Genomic DNA, 9,437 nt, shown 5'->3' on the forward strand with positions numbered 1-9,437 from the left:
TTCCTGTGGTCAGGCTATGAGTGCTTCAGGCCCGTGTGATTTCCTGCTGTTTTCATTGTGAATCCCTGAGACCGGTGCCTCTTTTACCAACACCGCTTTCTAGGTTGCTCCCCATCGCCCAGTGTCTTGCCTTGACTAACTTAGGTCTGTGCAGCCAGTGTTCATTTAGTGCTCTGTGGGACACACGTACTAGGAACGAGGGAGACGATGAGGCAGTTTTTGCCTCTCAGTAGGTTCGGAGTTTTTTATATAGTAGGGTTTAATAAAAGTATTCACCAATAATTAGATCCCTGTCATTACCCCCAAAGCTGAATAAGTTAAGTTGTGTCCCTGGTGCTTTGCAAGAGGCAGGTGCTCCCGCACAGTCAAGGCTGGTTTCTCCTCCAGATGGTGACAATGTTGGAGTCCGTCAGAGCGGTGAGGTAGGTGAAGGTGGAGTTGGCCACTACCATGTTCACCATAGTCCTGGTCACTGTCTGGCCCAGGGCCTGGGGCTGGGGCCACTTAAGGATCTGCATGGGGGGCTGTGGGGCTGCGAGCAGCAGAGGCTGCTGCGCCAGGATGTGCCGGACATCGTAGAGCCACACGTTGCCCTCCTCGTCCCCACAGAGCACAGTCCCCTCATCAGGACAGGTGCTGAGTGAGAAGTAGGCCAGCTCGGTGAGCGACCACTGCAGCCGAGCCAGGACCACCACCGCCACCGTGGACTGGCTGCCCCGGCTCCCCCATGTCTGGCTCCAGCTCCACAGGCAGATGGTGCCCAGGCCACTCCCCTTGGAGGCCACGACATCCTCATTAACAAACGCCAGCCCATCTACTCTCCGTCCAGATGCCTCGGAGCCCTCAGAGAAGACGAACTCCCCTTCACACACCCTCCTCTTTTGAGGCTGGTCCAGCCGCACGTCCCAGCAGCAGCAGCCACCCTCACAGCCGGCCAGCAGGTAGGTATCTGGGCAGGAGGCGACGGGGCAGAGGCGCAGGGCGATGGAGGTGGCATCCAGTGTAAGCAGCTGGCTGGCCTGGAATTCGTAATCACGGTTGGGCACCCCGATGTCCCAGAGGATGATCCGCTTGTCATAGGAGGCCGTGAAGAGGTGGGTCTCATGGGGGGGCTGAAGCAGAGGGTGGCGATGGCCTTCTTGTGGGCCCGGATGACCCCACAGCAGAAGCCAGCACGCACGTGCAGCAGCCGGACCAAGCCACGCAGGCCAGCAGCTGCCAGCACGCTCCAGCGCTTCTTGTGGCCAGCCTGTGTGACCACCATCAGGGCCGTCCAGGCCACTGAGAAGAACTCCTCGCCAGGCGCCTTGTATTTGTGCAGCACCATGCCCGTCTGGCAGTCGATCACACACGTGGCCTCCCTGCCACACGTGGCCACGGTCTGGGAAGTGGCCCCTGCCTGTCCCTCCTCCCAGGCCGGCTCGAAGGCGCAGGCCCAGAGCTGGGTGTCCAGGTCCTGAGGACTGTTGTTCTTGCTGTGGCATTGCAGGAAGTGCAGGGGCTCCAGCTGTAGGGCAGGCTGGCTGCCATCAGGGCCCATGGGGCTGCCCTCCACCTGGGCCAACGGGGAGGTGCACACCCACTTGTTGGGAGAGAGGCTGAGTGGGACATCGCCCAGCCGTTTCGAGGCCACTGGCCTGACCCTGGGTTCCAGTGTAGCTGTAGCTTGGGGGGGCTTCTCTGAGATGTCAGCCTCATGCACCTGAGCCCTACCAGAGGCCACCAGTTCCTCAGAGATCATCCGCACCCGCCACTGGGTGAAGTCACTGAGAGAGTCGGGCCCGTAGCGGACATCCCGGACAGCAGACTTCACAAAGTCTGCCTGGGCCTTTTCCGCCCCCTCCTCTGGGCTCAGTGCGGCCATGAACTTCTCCCAGTGAGCTGTAACCCTGATGGTCAACTCCCAGTTCAAGTTCTCCACCTGAGAGCAAGTTGAGGAAACATCCTTGCCGTTGACCTTACGGAGCTTGGGCAGGAGGAAGGAAACTTTCAGGTTGTCACTGACTGTCAGGAAGGGGTTGCCCTCCAAGCTGAGCTCCTCGAGCTGTGGGAACTGGCACAGCGCGGTGACATCACCCAGCTGGTTGTTGGCACAATGGAGGATGCGCAGGTGGGACAGACCCAGGTTTGCGGGCAGCGTCTCCAGTTGGTTGTTGGAGAGGTCCAGCTCTTGCAGCTGCTTCAGGCGGTTCAGGAGCTTGGGGTCCAAGTGCTCTGAGAGCAGCTTCAGCCTGATAGGTCCAGGCTCCGGATCTTTCCCAGCCAGTCGCTCTTGGGTCGCCCCCGCTGGATCAGCAGCCGCGCCGAGAGGGGGCCCATGGCGAGGAGGCACGGCCCGCGTTGACCGGATCGGCAGCGCTGGAGTCCTCAATGTTCACAGACAATTCAGTACAAGTACCTCTGTAACTAACCATCTTCCCTGATGTACCCTCTCTTACGGGCCCAGGAGGCATACTCTCTTTGAGGATCTTGTCTCTGGAGCACGTGGAGAGAGAGGCACAACAGAGTGGTCTGGAAGCTTGTTCATTTCCCCTACTGGACTATGAGGTCCTACTCTTGCTTATCTTCATTGGTGCAGCTCTGTGGGCAGTGATGTCACATAGTGGTCTCTCAGTAATTATTAGCAGTTGCTAATAATAATAATAATAATAATAATAATAATAACTGTTTAATGAAAATTCACTATGTGCCCAGAGCTTTGCATGCATTATTTTCAGCAAATCATTATGACAACTTTTCTGAGGTAGATACCATTATTTTCATTTTTCAGATGAGTCTCTGAGAGATCAGGTACCCAACAAATATCTGAATAGTATGTCCTCCTCATCATAGACAAACGAAGAGTATGCTTTAGAGAATAAAAAAGCATTATTTTCTATGTTCTTTCCTCCATGTATGCATTTAGCAAACCCTCACTGAGCACCTACTAAGTGCTAGGAGGCCCCAAGACAGGCAATAGAGATTTAACAAAGTGTTTTAAGACACGGTTTCTTGTTTTGAGAAATTCCTTTTTGTACAAAGGAGATAGACACATGAACCAACAATTTTATTTCAAAGCCCTAACAGGACTATTGATCATGGTGTTTCTGGTTTAGAGAAAGAACTTGATGGAAACCCAATAGTTCTATCTCAACACTTGCTATTTAAATTTTCTCCTTGTCATTCTTCCAAATACTTTCTCTCAGCACATTTAGTCTTTCAGATATTTTACAGTCAGCATTTTAGAGACAGCTTCCTTTTTAATTTGGACCTTGGCACCTTAAAAATAGGACTTGATCAAGGAAAGCGCTACAGTTCCTTTCCCAATCTGGAAGTGCCTAAGACTGCCCTCTTAATAACACTTCATGTCTATCGTAGCACTTAAGAGCTTTCCAAGTGCCTTCTTACATTTTATCCTAATTAACCCTTTTAGTTGCTTAATATGATAGGCTGGAAAGTATTCCTACTGCCATTTTTATTAGTGCTACAAAAGCAACACATGTGGAGGACAGAAGAACCCTCCCCCCAACAATACAGACAGTTACAAAATTAAGAAAATTACTGCTTCTTTATCCCTTTCCACACGACTTCTCGGACATAACCATTTTCAATTGTTTGTCTTTTCACTTCTGGTATTTATCTCTGTAACTCCAAATAATCATGTCTGGTCATTTCTTGATTTATCAGCCTTAGGTAGAATCTAAATTGATTCCTTTCTGTGAAAGTGAGAAATATATCTTATTTGTATTACCTTCCTCTTTCCTTCAAATTTTTGTTAGTTATATATTTATTTTTAGTTCTTTCATTATGTATCTTTATAATATTAAATAACATTGTGCTTATATCTATATTTCTTCATATCTCAACTTTAGAAAATACATATGAAAAAGAAAAAAAGAAAATATATATGTATTAACTCCATTTGTGGCAGATGAAGAATTTTTACTCTTATGCTTTCCTTCAACTCATCTCTTCTCCGTCTATTCCTAACTTCTTTTTTCTTTTGGTGGGGGGGGTGCAGTTATTTATTTATTTATGGAGGAGGTACTGGGGATTGAACCCAGGACCTCATGCATGCTAATCATATGCTCTACCACTTGAGCTATACCTTCCCCCTATTCCTAACTTCTGTCAGCTCTACCATTACTTTAATACTGTTAAGGTTTAAAATTTTAACCTTCTATCCTGTAACTATAAGTCTTACATGCTTTGTTTATAGGTTGATTAAAAAATAAAACAATATTTATGTTAATATGATTATGAAATTATGATATACTACAGGTCTAATTAGTGATTAGTTCCACAAAGGAGAAAATGTAGTCTTGTTACTAAACCTATATAATTTAAAGGAGAATGTTTCAAGCATCAAAGTCAAGTGAGTCTTAGATAATATTGCTTGTCCAAAATTAGACTATCAGGCTCCAATTTGCATCACATTTGGATCTATGGCTTTTTTATACAGCTTTTTGTTTTTCCTGGAACTTTAAATTGCTTAACTCTTTCCCTATGCTATTGATTCACTGTACAGCCATGTCTCAGCTGTAATGAGTGTTAACATCTAATAGCTCACAGCTGGCCGCTTTTCCAGAGAACTGCCCTGGGCCTAGTGGAAGCTGCTTTTCTGGGGAAGTTACCCATTCCCACACAGGCCTGTGGCTGAATGACTGATGCAGGGGTCAGCCGACCAGCTTGCCTCAAGATAGGACCCATTCTCTGGTGCAATTTGTGTTCCCCTTTTCCCTATGGAGTCAGTGTACAGCTCATACTCAGCAGAGCCACATTCTTGCTTAGCTTTTTTCTTGCTCTTTATAGTTTCCCTCATCCCCTTTCCCCCAAGAGCATTTTCTCAATAAATCACTTATAAAAGAATCTTCATCTTAGGCTCCGCTAGTATTATCAGCTAAAGGTTTTCCCTCTCTAGAATTCTATTTTGAAGTCCTAACCCCCAATGTGATGGTATTAGGAGGCAGGGCCTTTGGGAGGTAATTAGGTTTAGATGAGGTCATAAGTTTGGAGCCCTCATGAGGGTATTAGTGTCCTTTTAAGAAGAGGAAAAGACCAGAGTCCTTCCTCTCTCTCCATGAAAATACACCAAGAAAGGCATGTGAGCACATAGCAAGAAGTCTTCTGTCTGCATGCCAGGAAGAGGGCTTTCACCAGACACCAAATCTGCTGGCACCTCAATCTCAAACTTCCCAGCCTCCAGAACTGTAAGGGATAAGTGTCTGTTGTTTGTCACCCAGTCTATGATATTTTGTAATAGCAGCCCAAGCTGAGGAAGACAGCCAGGAAACCCAACCTAAGACACTTGTTGATAGAAGATCACAAGTCTTCATCAAATCACTAATGATTATATAGTTGTTTTTTTTTTTTTTACCTTTTTTTCCTTTTTTAAAGGGAAACCACTTTCTTTTTTGAATACATTTTTCTTCAAATCCTCTGACTTCCTGATGAAACTTGCTCTCTAGATTTATTGTGCACCTAAAATATTGAAATTTCTTTGATTATCTCACTTCTGGATTAGAGCCCCTAATATTTGTATCATATATCTCTTTTTTGGGTTCCTTTTTGTGTTAACAACATGCAATAAAATTTAAGGCAGTTGTCACAAAAGTTGGACAGGGGGCTAATTTTATGAGTCATAACAAGTCTGAAAATCTGTTTTCACTAATTTTATGATTGACAGTTTGGCCCAACATATAATTCTTGTTTCAAAATAATTTCCCTTCATTCTTTTAAAGGCAATTCTGCATTATATTCTAGTTTCTAAGATTTTTCAGCAGAACATTCCAATGTCAATCTGATTCTTTGGTGAGGGGAGGGAGGTGCATGAGGGATGGGTACGAAATCTATTATTTGTCCCTGAAGTTTTTAGCATTTTTTTTCCCTTTGGGTTTTCTGAGAGTCCATCTGTTTGGACACTCAATGGACTTTTTCAATCTGACAACTTCAGTCTTTCTTCAGCTCTGGGAAATTATCTTGAATTGTTTCTTTGATTGTTAAACCTCCTTTTTTTCCTCTATTCTTTTTCTGGAATTCCTATTAGATGCACAATGGCTCTCCTAGATTTATCTTCTGTATTTCTCTCAGTCTTCCCCCTCCCCTTTTTTGAAGTTATGCTCTACTTTCTGGGAGGTTTTTACAACTGTACCTTCATTTTGGTTCCTCTCTTTGGGGCTGGATTTTTTTCCCCCTTAAATATGAGACATCTTTATCTTTCCATTTATATTTATGAATAAAGTACTAGATTATTATTGTGAGGACCTGGTATGACAGTCTCTGCTAGTCTCTCTGGGTGTGTGGGTTTCATGGAGAGGGAGAAAACGTCTGTTTCAATAGTGGATGTTTAGTGAATCATGCTTATTGTCATCCTCAGGTCACTTTTGCTCTCACACCTGCTCCCTCTGGGTGTGGAGCCTCTCCTGGTCTTTTAGGGGAGGAACGACTCTCACTCCTGTCTCTGTTTCAGTCTCCTGTCGGGGTCCTGGGCCATGACTTCCTCTCTCAACATGAGTCATTTCAAAGTCTTCAGTTCTAGTTGTGTCCCCTCTCGTACATCTTTATTGTTGATCTATGGAATGTCTGGGAGGAGACTGAGGTCAGTGCACCTACGTTGTCTGCCCTCCTGAACCAAAACTCCATCATCGCCATTTTCTGGTTCCTGAAACACAGAGGGATTAAATGCTTTGTCAAATGACTAGTGAGCTGTGGAGGTGAAGGCAGGAATCCCAGTTTTCTGTCACCCAGTCTGATGTTATTTCCATTTCTCTGTACCTCTTTGTCACATCTTGTCCTCTCAGTTCTTATCAGTGGAATTCAAGACAGTTGAGCAGGAATGTTTACAAGCAGATTTTTGAGCATGTACCTCATTAGAGCCAGATGTGAGGACAGATAGCATTTGTATTTGCTTTGAATGTTTTCCCCAAGTCAGTGTTGCTCTCACTCTTATCTTTGGCTTTCACAGAAACATCAGAGGTAAACAGATTTGGAAAGTTTTTAGTTTTAAAACCCAGTGTAAGTCACTTTCAGTAAGAGTTTTAAAATAAATTAGTTGACTGGGGTGGGGGAAAGCACTTTTAGAAATTTTCATTATAACCTGTGAACATCACATTTATTAGTGCCTAGTTTGATTCCAGTTTTGAAACCTGGTGGTGTGAGGGGTGAAGGAAAGATGTATAAATTACTTTTGTCTACTCTGGAGTCAAAACCCTCAACCTTAGCCTCATTCAGACTCACCTGTATTTTCTCTCTTGTTGCCAGCTTTTGTATTCTTTAACCATTGTTTTAAAAATCTGGTAGCATGGAACTATGGCTGTTACACACACAAGGCCTGTTAAGCAAGGCAAATTAAAATTTAATTTCTCACCTTCATTTTCTGAAAACCATAGTCAATATTACCAGAGAGAAATAGGTGCAAAGTAGGGATTTCCTTTTAAAATTAGGAAATCTGAGGGGAGAGAGAAACAAGTAACTCATTCAGTGAGCAAGTATCCATTGAGTATCTCCTACGATATTCAGGCATTGTTGGAAGTTTGGGATGAAAACAGATACAATGGTGGGCATCTTGGCGAGGAGGCAGGCCATGACCAGATAACAGAAATAATAAATTGTTAAAAGCACCACAAGGGGAAAGTTCACATACAGGCAGGGAACACTTCTGAAGGCCTTGAGATGGGTTCTTAATGTATGAGAACAAGCTCTAAAGGGAAGAGAATTTTAGGCAGAGGGACTGGAAGGTAGAAGGGCCACATTGTAGGAGAGGGTGTGGTACAGATTGAAAAAGGCCAGGGCAGCTATAGGTGCAGGCAGAGTGCAGATCACAAGGGCCTGCACCTTGGGCACCATGGAAAGGCATGGAAGGGGAGGTCTGACTGGATTTGTGTTCAGGAAAACCATTCTATGTGTATTGTGAGGCACAACCTGGAGACCCAGGAGGTCAGCTAAGAAGACCACATTGGTAGCCCAAGTGAAAAAATGGTGCTAACTTGGACAAAGGTCTTATAGTGGAGATAAAGAAAAATGGATGTATACAAGCGATATTGAGAAAGTACAATTTGGGGGATTAGTGGTAGACTAAATACAGAGAGTGAAAGAGAGCATCTGTATGTCAAGGACAGCTGGTCTCTCCCAGGTGGGTGGACACTGGAGCAAACACTATATTCTGGGAATATGATACTTGAGATGGGTTTGAGAATGAGCTCTAGATCAACAGTTAAAGATGAGAAATGGCCCTTAAGGTGAGGGAAAAGATGGAAATGAAAGATACGGGAGTGATATAACCCAGGACACAGTGAAGGTGGAACAGCATGAGGAAAGGATTAAGGTATGTGGGAGGAGAAAAATGTGAGCTAGAAGCTAGAAAAGATAGAAAGATAGGTTGGGGCTAGATTGTCTAGAGCTGTGAATACTATGTAAAGAGTTTGGCCTTTATCCTCTAGATAGTGGGCTGAGGAGATGAAGAAGATGAAAGGAAATGGAGTCATGACTCCAAGTTTTCAAGCCTGGGTGGGTAGGAGGCTGTTGGCCTATTATCAAGAACAGAGAAGCCAACAAAAGCACATGAGTTAGAGGGGCTGATAGGACTTCCAAGGAAAAATATTTACCAGGCATTTGAAAATATATGACTTGAAGTTCAGGGCTGGAGATGTGGATTTGGAAGTCACCTCCAAATAGTGAAAGCTGGGAAAAGGGGAGAGTTGATGAGATCACCAAGGAAATCAGAGTAAGGATTTTAGAAGATAGGCCCAGAGTGAGACCCTTAGGAAATGTATGATTCAAAGGGCATAAAGAAGAAATGTTGTCAATGACAGGGGCGGAGAAGAAGCTATCGGGGGGGGGGGGGGGGGGATAAATGAGAGGAATGTGACATCTGGGAAAGCAGAGGTACTGAGAATTGTAGGAGGAACAGAGGGGTTAATAGTGTTAAATTTCCTACTCTTTGAGCCATAAATTAATACTGAGAGACCTGGGGAAAGCTCATTAGGCTTGAAGAAGAGAAACAGAAAATACATAAACAAAAAGAACTGTAGGGAGAGAGGGGGCAGGCTCAGGAAATGCTTGCTGATCAAAAGGAGGCTGAAAAGTGGATCGACCTTACCATACCAGGAAAGCTCTTGGTTGTACCTCTAGAGTTTTAATTGACATCTGTGCATCTTCCATTGTTTTCCATTGTGTTCTGAAGACCATCAAATAAGGCAGCTGGAATGATTATTCACCCCTAGGTCTTTTCTGGTCACTGATGTTCAATGTAGAGTTATTTTAAAGCATTTAACCCACTTGCTCAGCTTCCATTTTAGGGCTGCACGAATGACTGGTTGGGCTCCCAGTCTCAATGGAGTTGACCTACTGATGCCTGCCGCTTCCTCCCACACACACTCCCTGGGGAGCACAGAAAACAGTCAGGGGGCCCAAGGTAGCTGTATAAGGAGGGCACACCTGACAGGTTGCATTCTTTTAGG

General features: G+C 44.9%; 1 pseudogene; it reads right to left on the bottom strand.

Moving 5' to 3' along the window:
• Positions 1-241: 241 nt before the first annotated feature.
• On the bottom strand, positions 242-2,334 carry LOC105066298 (leucine-rich repeat and WD repeat-containing protein 1 pseudogene; annotated as a pseudogene).
• Between the last annotated feature and the right edge of the window lie 7,103 nt (positions 2,335-9,437).

Source organism: Camelus bactrianus, chromosome 14, assembly GCF_048773025.1.
Source record: "Camelus bactrianus isolate YW-2024 breed Bactrian camel chromosome 14, ASM4877302v1, whole genome shotgun sequence".
NCBI classification, from domain to species: Eukaryota; Metazoa; Chordata; class Mammalia; order Artiodactyla; family Camelidae; genus Camelus; species Camelus bactrianus.